Source organism: Hibiscus syriacus, unplaced genomic scaffold (genome assembly GCF_006381635.1).
Source record: "Hibiscus syriacus cultivar Baekdansim isolate YM2019G1 unplaced genomic scaffold, ASM638163v2 tig00008576_pilon, whole genome shotgun sequence".
Taxonomy (NCBI): domain Eukaryota; kingdom Viridiplantae; phylum Streptophyta; class Magnoliopsida; order Malvales; family Malvaceae; genus Hibiscus; species Hibiscus syriacus.
In genome coordinates, this window is record NW_024062167.1 from 54,267 (window position 1) to 69,783 (window position 15,517).

Sequence of the window (15,517 nt, forward strand, 5' to 3'; positions counted from 1 at the left end):
TTGAGTATCAAGTAGATTAAATATTCTTTTAAATTTTCAAAAGTTATAGATCTTTGGCAAGTGGTAAAATTATATCTTCCATATCTCATTCAACGCCAATTACTCGACCCTTATCAAAACCAAATACTGACACTACAAAGACTCTGAAGAAGTGTCTCCACCTATTTTTGAGACACCTACTCCAGATGTTTACCTTTTCGGGTAGAGTGGATTGATAATACTACATTCCACCATATACATGACTTCAAAAGTCACACATTTGTCCTTCCAAACACAAAACCATCATAAACCAAAAGACCTCAAAAGAACCAAACTTTCAATTATCCAGGAATCTTCCTTCAAGAAGAGACAATATGAGGCATCATGAATCAACTTATTGAAGATGATTTCGAGTGATTGGGGCATACTCAAAGAAGAAGGAAAAAGTGATTGATTGAAATAAATATATCATGCATTAATTACATTTTTTTCATGTAAATAAAGTTAATCTTGAATATTCATCCCCCTGGAGATACCTCTTTTTACAAGGACTTCTATGTATGAGATGACTGAACTTCGCACATAGTTTAAGCATGCAAACTCAGTGTCATATCACCCAAAGATGAATGGGGCATTTGCAGGAGCAAATAAGAACCTTAAGAGGATCATTACAAAGACCACTGAAGCTTACAAAGATTGGCACGAGAAGTTAACTTTTGCCTTATATGCATATTGAATTACTGTGCGAACATTTACTGGGGCAACACCTTATTGTTTAGTCTATGGGATGGAAGCAGTATTACCAATTGAAGTTGAGATCCCATCATTTTGTATCCTAAAGGAGGAAAAATTAGAGAAGATTGAATGTATTCAATTTTGATTTGATCAATTAAACCTTATTGATGAGAACCAATTGAAAGCTATTTGCCATGGGCAGATATATCAGAAATGGATAAAAGGTCACGAACAGAAAGTACATCCGAGAGAGTTCTAAGAGTGTGATCTAATATTGCCTATACATAAAGATTTCTATAGGAAATGAATGTCTAATTGAGAAGGGACCTATGTTGTAAAAAAGGCCTTTTCCAGAGGAGCGTTGATCTTGGCAGAAATAGATGAGAAAGTTTTGAGAAACCAAATAAACTCAGATTCTGTTAAGAAATATTATACTTGAAAAACAAAAGGGAGAAATTGAATCAAGATAGGTGACTCATAGAACCTCAAGTTACAAAGTTGATCAAGTACAATTAGTTCAAAGATTCATATTGAGCAAGAAGAGCAAGAAATGTTGAAGATGTGAGAAAATATGAATTGATAAAAAATTTGGCAGTCTAGAGAGATCCAGATGATAGAAAAATCCACAACAAAGCAGATCCAAGTCAAGCAAAGCAAGATTGAAGGCATCCAATTAAGAGAGAATATCTTCAGAAATCATTCCGCCTCTCAAGATTGATTCTTATTTGCAAAAATTGGTTTTTAAAATCTTTAATGCATGATATGAAAAATGATAAAGGGGGTTCAAGATGTAAATTTTTAAATAACATCTTGAAACCAAAGGAGGATTCGAGTTGAAAACCTAAAAAGGTGGCTTGAATTTTGAATGGTGCAACAAGCGACATAAGAGATGATTTTAAGCTCTTAAATGAAGCACCACATATCCCAAAAGACGTTCCTGAGATTCTGGAATCAAGAAGTATCTCTACAAGATTAACAACCATTTCTTCAAGTTAGTGGAAGCCCGAAGCGACATACTGAACCAACTTAAAAGAACCTACTTTACCAGAATCCACCTACACCTTAAATCAGTCAATAGTTTTGACACTTGCCATAGGACTATGATTTTTGAATGAGTTAAAAAAGTAGTTGATTTATTTGATATTTATTAATTTCATGTCTTATGATTTCATTCTATTGTGATCCTGTAAAGGACAATACTTTACAAAATTCTGTCATTCTTAAATAAAAAAAAAGAGGAGAAAAAACATTTTCAAACAGAACAGTCTCAAATGAGGAAGGTCCTTGAAGCAAGTTATTGCCTATTCTACCTCTATTGAAGAGAAAGAATAAGTTAGACCAAAATGATGAAGCACTCTTGAAATCAAGTGGTCTGAGAAGCCAGAAAGTTTTGAGAATTAAACTTATGATGCTCTCCTTTGACATTATCAGTAACTTATTAAGAATGATTACCTTGTTCTAAAGGGAGATACTGAAAGACAGTCACTTTAGCAGCCATTGCAAGAAAAGGTTGTTACATGGAATGTCACCGACAACAAGGTCAAATTTGACAAATCTACTCATCAATTGCTCTAACCGATCATCATTTAGTTCTTGCACATCTGTTTTCAAAGGTATGCCAAAACAGTAGAAGGCAACCTTTGCATCACTGATTTTAGAGAAAAGAGACAGGACATTGATACCACTGGGGAACATGTCTCTAGCAGATCTTCCTCCTCGTGTATGGTTTTTAGGGAAACCTAGATGCATTTCCACCTCATCAGGTTCAAGTGGAGCAACTTTATTCCTTCCAACCCAAACCAGATTCCATTTTCAGCACTCATCAAGAACATACTTCTAGATACTCGAAGGTGGCTTATCGTCATAAGCTTCAAGAACCTTACAGCTCCTTTCTGTCAATTTAACACTTTCGGTACATGTTTGTAAACAGTTTAACTTTTTTCTTGGATCCCAGGAAGGCACCATTTCTTTGTCAATGGAAAAGCATCATGTATGGTGCAATGAGAAAGCAGAATAAGAGGAAATCTGTTCTCAATTGGCAGATTACGAATATAGCCCTTTTCCGTGTAGTAGTACAAAAATACTTTGAATCTACAAAGTCTGGCTTTACGTCGTATAAGTACCATGACATTTTGGTCCAAACACCAACTGGAGTAAGCGCCACGTTCTCATAGTAGAAATAAGGAGGCACAATAGCATCTTCTGGAAGTGTTCTTTGAGTTACCTGATATGGTTCGGTAGGAACCCCAGAACCAATCATTGGAATTGAAAGATGAACTGTATGATCGTCTTCATTAAGAAGCTTCTTTTCAAGCTTCCTCTGCTTCTTCCTTTTCAAAAATCATAGCCCAAGTTTCACATTTGCTTGTAATTGGGGTAATTGCATAATGAATTCCTACATTCTACTGGAAGAAATGCGTCAGCAACTTTAGCCATTTGATCAGCACATATAAAATCTGTCAATTCTGCAATTGATGAATCTGGACCACATCTCTCCATGGTTATTGAAGCCTCAACCTCTGAGTACCCTATTTTCGTCAAGAATAACAGTTTATTCTCCTCATCAGAATCAGAATTCAGGATTTCCTCGGTATCAGAAAGAACTATCAATATATGTGAAATCATCCTGAAAGATCGCTTCATAATCAGATGAGTTGTTATCAGAATCAACATGTTGCATGGGTGTGGATTTTTCAAGAGCATGTACCATTGTATATGTAGTCTTGCCAGTGCATCAGATTACTGTTTGCATAAATTGGTTTCTCTCCTATGGAAAAGTATATTTCAGAGATGGCCTTCACTGAAAGATGATAAGCCAGTGTGTCAGCCTGGAACGGATTACCAAGCTATTTTTACTGCTCTGTCTGACTAGATCCCTCCAGATACAGAAAATGGTCACCTCATTCAAAAGACACATATCTCAGACGTTTCTGTCAGAATGATTGAGTACTTCTTAAGTTTGTGACAACATGAAGAGAATTTCTCCAGTTACTTGACGATACTACTGTTTAGTGACACCAGAATGAGAGTATTCAAGATAAACATATTTGGGGCACGAATAAAGCTACAAGTACTTACAACAGTTCATTGTCAAAATTGGACCTCGTGGGGATCATGACATTTCAATCAAACAGACGTCGAGAGTAAACCAGAGATAGAAAATTGAGGCATCTCGAAAGCCCAATTCAGACAGATCTAGAGGGACATCTTGAGGGCCCATTTCAACCAGAAATAGAATATTGGGGCATTCTTGGAGGCTCATCTTAACAAGAAGTAATGTTGAGCACACTTTTAACATCTGTATTAGCAAATGTTGGGGAATTTTAAAGGTTCCTTCAGACAGATCCATGTGGGGCATTTTGAAGGCTTAGATTAACAAGAAGCAAATGTCGGGGAATGCTGAAAGCCCATTTCAATCAGAATTAGGACTGTTGATGCATTTTTGAACGTTCATATCAGCAATGCTGGAACATGCTGAAGGCCCACATCATCATGTGTTAAAGATCATTGATTTTGAGGAAATATTTCCAATCAGACAGAAAGATATGAAGAATGAAAAAGGGTAAAACAGTGACAGTCGAGCTATCTATACATAATTGCTTCGTTCATCAGGAAGTTGCATTAGGGTCCTATTGTTGAACAAATATTTACTCAGCAAGTATGGTTTCAAATACCCAATCTTCTTAACCATGTGTCACATGACAGCATGTTCTTTAAATTTGGTCCCCATGCAGACCGTTCGATCCAGGGTTCAGTTCCTTAAGATCTAGACTTTGAATTTTGCATTCTGTGTATCGGTGATGATTGGAAATATTTCTTTGAGATTCCTGGCAGTTAGTTTCAACCATAATGTTGAGATTATGAAGTTGTTTTTCACATCAGTTTTTGCTTACTTGATGACATTGAAAAGGAAGACTCGACTCTCACTTATATTACTGTTATTTCCGTTGTTATTGGGATCATCATTGCTAGCCAGGGTGAACTGACTTTTCATCTATTTTGGTTTTATCATGGGTGTTTCATCCCTAGCGGCAAGAATTCCATGAACCTCTTTCTGGACATGGCCCCTATAGCTAATGTGTTTCTAATTCCTACAATGCTCATTACAGAAGAAAACGTGATCAATATCACACTTACCCTTGCCTGAGACAATATCAAGATCAATTGGTATCTCTTATTCAATTCATCACTAGCATATCTTGAGAATTTGATCAACTTTTTGGTCACACCAGCATCTCATTTGTATTCCTATTGAGTTTTGTTCTCAAGTGGTCTTGTGACGTTATACGAAAGTTCTGAGCGCTACGAAAGAGCCTCCCTGACCAGAAATCCGGGCAGAAGCCACAAGAAATGAAGAAGGTGTTTTCAAATGTTTTACATCTCGACAGAAACCACAGGAAAAGATGAATGTATTGTCAAATGTTTTAAGAACCAGTGATTATGGTGGTGAACCAATGTTGCAATCATATGGTTTCCATTTATTGATCCAAGATGAAGTTTGTCTTCTTTAACCCCAAGATTAGAAGTGAGATATGATGAAGATTTCTTTCCACAGAAGGAGAGCTGAAATTTTGACAACAAGAAACTAGTGGAGCCAACTAAGGTTGAATGACGGGTTGTTGTTAAGCATCTCGACATGATATGGTCCAAGTTACCTTATTCGAGATCGAATTATATGTGGAGACATGAAAGGAATTAGGATAAATATTCCTTATGATCTGTTTCAAAAGTCAAATCAGAACAGACTCTACTCTCCTAATTAATCCCCGTTGATTCAGACATATCTACATCTACACTCTTCAAAGATGATAGATTCTCTTTTTAAAGATGATAGATTCTCTTTTTAAAGATGAAAGCTTTATTGGATTTCTACACAAGTCCAAGCAAAGAAGGTTGGTTTTATCAAAGACAGAATGGTGCATCAAGATCATAGTTTGGACTACGGCAAGAGTTCCATAAATGAAACATTTCCTCAAAGACTTTCATGAAGCAAAGAAGATGTAAAGATACAAGTTGATCAGATGATTCTGCAGAAATGCAAGCTTGATAGCATAAGTTGCTACATTGATATCCAGAGTTAACCTTGGCAATAAATAATGAAGTGAAGGAAGACCAAGTTCACCACTTTGAAGTCAAATGAAGATTGCATCAACATTCATTCATTCATAAGAACATCATTTGCACAATAGATAATGCATTACATTGATACATCTGAGTGCATTCAAACATGAAGTTTTACAGACCTTCGTAAGAACAAGAAGATTCATGATGAAAATACCTTACAAGAAGAATGTAGAAGTCAAAACCGCAAATACAGGAATCATGCAAACATCTGAAGAATATATTGACGTAATCCACAAGAATGAGCATTATCTTGAGATTGGGTTATGTTACCCAATCAACATGATATTTTGAAAAATAATGAGAAAACGATTTCCATAGTTTCTCATTTTATCTTTTCGAAAATGAAATTGTTGAAAAGTAAGAAAACGATTTTCTTAGTTTTTTTACTTAGTAAACTATTTCCAACAGCATTATCTTGAGATTGGGGCATGTTACCCAATTAACATGTTATTTTGAAAAATAATGAGAAAACGATTTTCATAGTTTCTCATTCAATCTTTTTTGAAAATGAAATTGTTGAAAAGTAAGAAAACGATTTCCATATTATCTTACTTAGTAAACTATTTCCCACATCCATAAGACCTACAGTGCAGGATGTTTTCAAATAGCAATTTATCTCACTTGAGATTGTTTTTCTTAAAACAAAATTTGTCTCGCTTGAGACAGTTTCACTCGAAACAGAACTTTATCTCACTTGAGATTGTTTTTGTTAAAACAAAATTTGTCTCGCTTGAGACAGTTTCACTCGAAACAGAAAATTTATCTCACTTGAGATTGTTTTTCTTAAAACAAAATTTGTCTCGCTTGAGACAGTTTCACTCGAAATAGAACTTTATCTCACTTGAGATTGTTTTTCTTAAAACAAATTTTGTCTCGCTTGAGACAGTTTCACTTGAAACAAAAATTTATCTCACTTGAGATTGTTTTTCTTAAAACAAAGATTTGTCTCGCTTGAGAGAATTATTTCGAGTTATTTTGAAATGGGGCATATTACCCACTCAACAAGTTATTTTGAAAAAGAATGAGAAAACGATTTTCCATAGTTTCTCATTCAATCTTTTCTAAAAATGAAATTGTTGAATAGTAAGAAAATGATTTCCATAGTTTCTTACTTAGTAAACTATTTCCCACATCTGTAAGTCCTTCAGTGCATGATGTTTTCAAAAAAACCTTCGGGTCATCTGTAAGCCCTTCAGTGCATGATGTTTTCAAACATTTCCATCCTACTCAATAGAGTCCAAATGAAAAAATTATTGTCTTTTTCATCTTTACTCTATTCTTGTTAACACAAGAATAAACAAAGAGGGGCAGCTGTAGACATTAATTTTTTTTTTCATAATAATAATTATAATTATTATTAATATAATATTATTATTATTATTATTATTATTATTATATATATATATATATATATATATATATATATATATTACAAATTACATCAGAGGCCCAATATTCCAAACCCAATACCCGGAGCCCAATTCTGGCCCAACTAAGCTAGCCTAATAGAAACCCTAAACTGATTAGGGTTTGATCTCTACTCCATCCGCCAGTAATCATCCACCGTTGGATCTGATAAGATCCAACGGTCCAAAAGCCTCCAGAGGAAACCCTAGGGTATCATCACCCTAGGGCCATGTCACCGCTTCCCTTGCTGTCACTGCTCCGCCGCCTCAGGAACCTGCTACCACCGCTTCAACAGAACGCTCTAGAAGATCCAGCTTCCCCTCCACGCTACAACTCTATGGTGAGTCACCACCATAGTCTGGTGACTCACCAAAGAGCCCCTTTTGGACCGGTCCGAGGAGCCTCTCGACGAGGCCTATAAATGGCCATCATTTCCTGCAAAGAGAAGAGGAATCGGAGATAACAAAATCGGAGACAACCAACAGCCATAGAGCAACCAAACAGAGAGCAGAATACGAGAACAAATCAACACCCAATAACCAGAAAGAAGAGAAAAAAGAGCATCTTACCATCGTAGAAGCCTCCAAACCGTCTGGAACCACCGGAATCATTGTAAAACCGAAGGTAAAACCTTCGATTTATTTTAGATCTAGAACGATCTAAAGCATTTTAAGACAAGCGAAGGCCATATTCGGCCTTAGGAGGTCGAGATCTACACTCTAGGGTAATTTGGGAATTTAGGCCACCGTTAGTGGTGGCCGGCAGTGGTGATCGGCACCGTTGATGGTGGCCGGTCGGTGACTTTTAGAGAGAAGCAAGAGAAATGATATTTCTCTTCTCTAGAGAGAGAAGAGAAATGAGAGAGTTGGTCCGAAGGGCCAGCCGTTTCGGGTATAAATACCCCTTCCCAAACGACGCCGTTTTGGGAGGGGTATATCTGTAATTTCGTGCATGGCCAAACCCTTTCCGCAGCCATCTTAGTTTGTAATCCTTACATTTTAGTCACTAAAGCAAATTTTAGATCCTTTTAATTCAGTATTCGAATTTTACATATATTCATTTTAGTCCTTTACATAAAACAATATATATTAGGTAAATGACATATTTAGTCCTTTAATTTTAATAATTAATATTTTAAACCCCGAACAACATTTTTCAATTTATTTTAATTTGACATTCGAATTTAATATAATTTTATTTTAGCCCTGAATAAATAATTAAGGTTAAATTAAACTATTAGGATATGAGTTTCCTAATATTTCGAATTTGATCTTTTATTTTCAATACTTTATATTTTGATCATATAATTTTAATTGTTTTTATTACATTGCAATTTTATTGTTATTAGTAATTATTATTATTATTTTAATCATATTAATATTTATAATTTGATTAATTTTACTAAAAATTTCATTTTAGTATTTATTTATTTTTTTAATATCAAAGAAAGAGGCAGTCTTAAAACAACTAGATGTTTGTTTTCTGATATTTTTAAATAAATAAATATTTTACTTTTTATAAAATTATATATATTAATCTATTTTTTTATTATGAGATAAATGTTTTAATATTTAATTATTTTTAATATCAAAGGAAAGAGCTATCTTAAAGCACCTAGAAGTCATTTTCTGATATTTTTAAATAAATAAATATCTTATTTATATAAATTAATAAATTTACTTAAAATTATAGTAATAAATTTAAATTAAATAGGATTATAAATTAAATATATCTTTGAATTTTTAATTTCTAATAATAGAGACAATTTATAATTAAAAAGTACCAATTTTGGGCGTTGTAGGGGTGCTAATCCTTCCCTAAACGTAACCGACCACGAATCCCTTTTTATTATTAAAAAGAACGAATTTTTTGTTAAAACGCAGATCAATTTATCTTTTAATCGATGTTTTCTTAAAAACTCTTTTAAAGGATGATTTTTAGGTATTCGACCTACCTGACCCAAAAGGCCGATGGCGACTCCCAAATTATTTTAAAAACCATTTATTCACATCACTTTTCCCGCCAAGTAAAAAATTTGTGCCCGTACGAAAATCGGTTACGACAGCTATATTCGAAATAGTGGATAAGCAATTTTTCATCCTTCAGAAACCCGATCATTTTACAAAAATTCATGGTCAGATGAGCAAATGAACAATTAGTCCCGTCATACTTTTTGAACTTAGGGACCTTGAACTTGTAGGGAAAAATTAGGTCTGGCACAAGACTCAATTCTCGAACATCTATGCCATATACATTAATGGATTTTATAGCCTTCACTTTTTCCTCTAGTTTCTTGTAACGATCGTCGTATTGCTTGGCTAACTCCATCTTAGCCTTATCAACTTCATTCAGCACATTAAGAGTTGGAATTTCATCATCATTGAATTCAGAGCTTTCAATCAATTGAGCAAGATGTTTTGCAAATACTCCAACAGGATTTATTTGAATTCCCCCTACAGTTAACATATTTTAAGGGTCGCTCCTTCATATGAGATGAAGATATTCCACGTCGGCCATGTTCAATCCCCTTTAGGACCCTTCTTCTTAGGGTCATAGATACCCAACATAGCAACAATGTGACTTATGATATCCCTATTGAGCTTTATCCACTTGCTCTTTCAGATAATTTTGTACATCTTGCAGGCAGTCTTCCAAACTCTTTTGAGCCTTCTCTATATATTCTATTTTGTTTTTCATCGTTTTCTTGACTTTACTTCGGGTATTGTATGAATGTGATGAGTTTGGAGCCAATATTCCTTCGAATAACGATCTTTATTTAATGTGTTAATGTATGTAAAAATGCAACAATGCAATAAAATATAAAAATGCTTGAATGCAAAGTTATTGATCCAAAAGTTCGGAAAACAAAATTTAAGTACAAAATAATCCGACTATAAAAGTATGGTATGGCTTTCTTGCTCAGATCCACGATCTCTCCTACTAACGTAAGTACCCTTTTACTACCTTTCGAGATCGGGTCGAAGCATGAATCGACAACTTTAGCTCTGATGGCCAACTCTCTTAGATATTGAGCTACTTCACCCATCTATATCAGCGCCTCGAAAACCAGATTACTCATTATTACAATTCGATCCTCATATGTGTCGATTGTATTTCACCACCCCTAATTTGCATGCTAAAATTCATGTTCTAAGGCGGTCATCTGTTCTTGGCAAATTCGTAAATCTTCTCCAAAATAATAACACCAACTCTTTAGTGAGTTGACCAACTCATTAAGAACCCCATGCCTTCTTTGGGTGCTAGATAGAATAGGGATTACTCTAATTATGTGATGTATCAAAGGAACTCGATATTCCTTGCTTGATACCGAGTCATATGCTTCTCACCTTGGGTCTCCTCTTCTCGCAACTTTCGTTCCAATCCTACAACCTGATTAGTTCGATTGCGATACGTCTGGATGTAGTCTTGAGTGATCTCCTGACGGACCTCGAGCACAATATCCCTATGCTTTCTTTCCAGCTCCTATATTTTCTTCTCGACCTCAAATTGCTCGAGCCTCTTCCCAAAAATCTCTAGCTCGGTGAGCAGGTGATTTAGCTCAGCCTCAAAGTTGGCCACCAAAATAGCTCTATTGTCCTCTATCTCAACCAACCTATTTTTCTCTTTTTACAAATCACTCTTTAGGCTTGAATCTGAGGATCATCCTCTTTAGCCGTATTATTGCTCGTCTCGTCAGTCTCCAAATCTTCGATCATCATTTGTTGGTTGTTGTTCTCAGCCACTAACTGTTGGATTCACTACTTCTCTACATTTAGCTCCTGAGTCCACAGCACCCGTAAATCCCCAAGGCCATAACATCTAAATGAATTGAGATTGATCCAAGAGAAGCCCTCTCATTCACTTGTGTGCTTGACTTGAGTGGATACCCAATCCTCATGGACTTTAGGAATTTTGGCCAATTTTTCCTTGAACGATTGAGTCTTGAGGGACCTAACATAAACCTTGGTCTCTGGAACCTTCTCGACACGTAGCCAGGCGGTGTACTCTTCAATAGTGTGAATCATGTTCTCCCCATTACAATTAAAGAAAACATACCCCAGATTCCATAATTGGATCAAAGCCCTTAACATATCGTTTTCCACCTCAACAAAGAGCAGGTAAGCAATATCTCCGTAATACTGATAAAATTTTTACTTCAAGTCTGGTCCCAAATTCTACAAATCTCTCGAAGATTGGAGATGTTATATAGGTTTAGGGAAATAGTAGTGTAAGAAGACATAACCGAAACTTAACCAATAGGCAAATTATCTCCCTCCTGGCACTGTAAAGCCTTCAACCACTAACGTACTTTTGAGATAGGGGTCATCTGACTTGTTTTCTTTATTTCTATTTACTTCAAGTTTTCCAAAAGTAATTGTTAACCAAAGATTGAATACCAATGTTTAATGATGGTGCTATGCAAACGATAGAAATAACCAATAAAATAAATAAACAGGTCGCTAGGGAGAAATAAACAATAATAATAACAATAGTAATAACAATAAGTCCTAGTCCTCGTGATATCCAGTTCGCATGTAAATTAAGAAACAAAATTAAAAAGAAAAGGTAGAGATGATTTCTCCTTTGTATGCTTATTCAGATACTTAGGGAAATTTCGACAGAGTTTCGAATCCGGTGGATCTATTACATGTTTGAGGATCAAGTTTGATTTTGAGGGGTTGCACTTCCCTATTTCTAACACGAGGAATAAATTCCCACAAAACCATAGGTACTGTAGACCCAGAAGGCTAGTCGCTAAGTCTAACACAGAGAATAAATTTTCATGAATATGTCACTTTAACCCCCCACTTAATAAGGGACAACTCGGCTATAGAGCGCATGTCATGAAATGCATGTGAAGTGTGTTAGGAGAAAATCTAAAACCTTTAAATGACGAAACCAAAGAAGATAACCAAATATCACACAATCTCAGAAGAAATTTAAAAATATGGAAATCGCTCAAATCAAACATTAGTACACCTATTTATGAATAAATAAAAGAAAGATAAGAGAAAATCTAAACTTAATAAAAAATTAATATTAAAAATAATTCTTAAATTTAATTAGGGACAAAGTATAATTGTTTTTACGGCCTGACTCATTGAGAAACCAAATATTATAGGTTCGATCCCCAACAGAGTCGCCAAGCTCTCATGATTTGGGAGTCGTGTATTTGACAAAAATTAAAACATTTGAAAAAGGTTAAAATCGCCATCGACCTTTGGGATTAAGTAGGCAGAATATCCAGAAAATCATCCTTTTATATAATTTTAATAAAAAGTTTAAAAAGACACGAGTGGTTTACATTTTAAGAGATTATGGGTCCGAGAGTCCATTACACTCGAGGAAGGATTAACACCCCCATAATGCCCATAATCGGTACCCTCAATTATATTGTTGTCCTTATTATTACAAATTTAAGAATTTGAATTTATAATCCTTTAATTCTCAAATATATTTTAAAAGGAATTTTAGGAAAAATATTATTATTATTATTATTATTTATTTCCAATTAAAGAAGAAAGTAACTCCCTAATTATGTTAAGACAATTATTTCTTATGTTTTAACCGGAATATATAGAAAATTGTTCGGTTTATAAGAAATTTAAAAAAAAAATCTAAAAAAGTCTATTATTACTTCTAATTAATGAAGAAAATAACTTACTAGTTATATTAAGGGAATCATTTCTTATGTTTTAATTAAAATAATATTGACATATTCTGCATCTTTTAGAAAATTAGGGGGAAATATGACAATTTATTTATTTTTAATTAGCGAAGAAAGTGATTCCCCAATTATTTTAAGGGAATCATTTCTTATAATTTAATTAAAAATATTTAAAAGAATGTCATTTAAAAGTTTTCTAAAAAGAAAACAAATAATAAAGACCCTAAAAAACTAGGCATTAAACAATGAATCGGGTCATTGAGGAAGGATTAGTTGATGTTTATTCATTAATTAATGAGACCTAATTTAATTTTAAGCGATCACTAAAAATATTTATTTATTTACTAATATTAAAATTGAATGTCCAGTTTTTTTGGAGTGCTCTTTTCAATATTAGAAAACAAACAAATATTTTAAATTAATCTCAATTATGTGCTTATAATGAGTTTCTAAAAATTTTAAAAGTGTTTGGACTAAATTAGAAGTAATTAGACTTAGAATGATCAAAATGATTATAAATTTAGTGATTAATACTAAAGAACCTAATCTTAAGTTCTTTGATCTAATTTATAAATCTAATCTAATGACTTAATTAATGAAGTTCTAAACCTAAAGTGTAATTCTAAACTTAAGTTAAAGTTAAGTACTAAATTAAAAGAATTCTAAAATTTAAAGGACATAATTAAGAGTCAAGTTCTATAGAGTGACTAAATGTAAATGTCTAAAACTTTAAGGGTTTTAATGGTTAATTCTAGTTAGTAACTAATCTAATAGAAATTAAAATCTAAAGGATCTATTTAAAGGTTTAATCGGTGACTAAAATATATATTTTAAAGTTAGCAATCATATCTAATAACTAAACACATTTAATAAAAATTACAACAAATGGAATTAAAATCGGGACTGAATTGCATTAATTGAAAATTCAGGAAAACATTTAATACATGCAGTGACCAAATTAAAAGGAAGGAAAAACAATTGGAACTCTTTAATGACCTAATTTTTAATTAGCCAAACAATTATAGGAAAACACAAAACCCTAAGCCTAACACGCGTGAAACCTTTTTTTGTGAAACATGTTTCCTTCCTGCGCCATGCTCTTTCATTATCGCTTTCTTTTCCTTTCTTTACAAACAAAAATCTTTACTTTGATTCGAAAACAATAGCAACACATTCCCAAAAAAAGATTTTATTGATCAAACTCTCTATATTTTCATGAACTCGAACATGTTCATCCATTAAAACCTTTCCAAATTCGAAACTAATCTCCTATACGAATCAAATGTAAAAAAAAAGAACACCACATTATAACAACGCTCATCTTCAAGATGAAATTTCGGCTGAGCTTGAAAATTTCGGTGACTCACGATTGCGGCAGCGATGGTTTTCACGGCGGTGACAGTAACTCCGATGAAAGCTCGGTAACACTATCTCACCCTCTCTTCGTTCTCCTTCGAATATGAAAAATGGTACTTTCCTCCGATTTTCATATGATTTTTTGTTAACAATGGATAATGATTTCCATGCACTTCCCCCTCTTGTGATAATTAATGTTATTTATATTGATCCCATGCACCTTGAATCTGTTAGATCTAAAGCTTCTCGTTCGTGTTCCTATTGTAACTGATTCTGTTGAAACTAACATTCTCTGGAACCTTCATTTAAAAAAACTGATTTTTATAATTTTGGTATTTTCTGCATTTTCCGGTGAAAAATGATACACGGTGGACGGAGGAAATAATGAACAATGATCGAATGAGCAAAACGACTGGCGCGTGAAGTACACGCACCAGTGATGGCATCAATGCGCCGACGAGACCTCCAACAACTCCGGCAATGACATGACATCTCCTTAGCCTTTGGATCCGATCTTCATCAACGGTTCTCATTAATTTGTGTTTCCTTAGCATGGATTGTCAAGTTGCCAAATTCTAGAAACTTGAAATGTCATATGCAAAGGACCCAACCATTTAATGCATCGACTCTTCAAATTAAATCAAAAGTCTTTTCTCCCACCCAGTGGACAAAAGTGGCGGCAGCACATGAGTAAAGTATCTATGTTTTCAAATTTTTAACAAAGTGATGGGCTGGTAATGGGCTAGGTTTTTTCAAAAGTAATGGATATTAAAATTGGATTTGTATTTATTTTTGTATTGAGTTTTTTTTTAAATGCATCATATATACATGTGAATGGACTTATTTATTTTTAAATTGGGTTTGTGCTAATATAGAATGGATATCACTATTTATTATTGGACACAGTACTATTTATTTTATATAGTAAACCATGTATAAGTAAAATCATATAATATGATAATCAAGTTCATGCGTTAATATAAACCATGTAATATGAAAATCAAAACTGTATACTAGTTTTATTTATGAAAATTATACTATATTATTTATAAAAATCACATAAGATAAAACTATATATCATATACTATGTATACCAAAACAATATGTTAATATATTATACACTTAATATGTGTTATATGTATTATGCTAATTAAAATTATGCTATTATACTAGCATGCCAACACATTAAAAGTATACAAAACATATTTTTATTATTTAAAAGTCACATTAAAACTATATACTTTATTT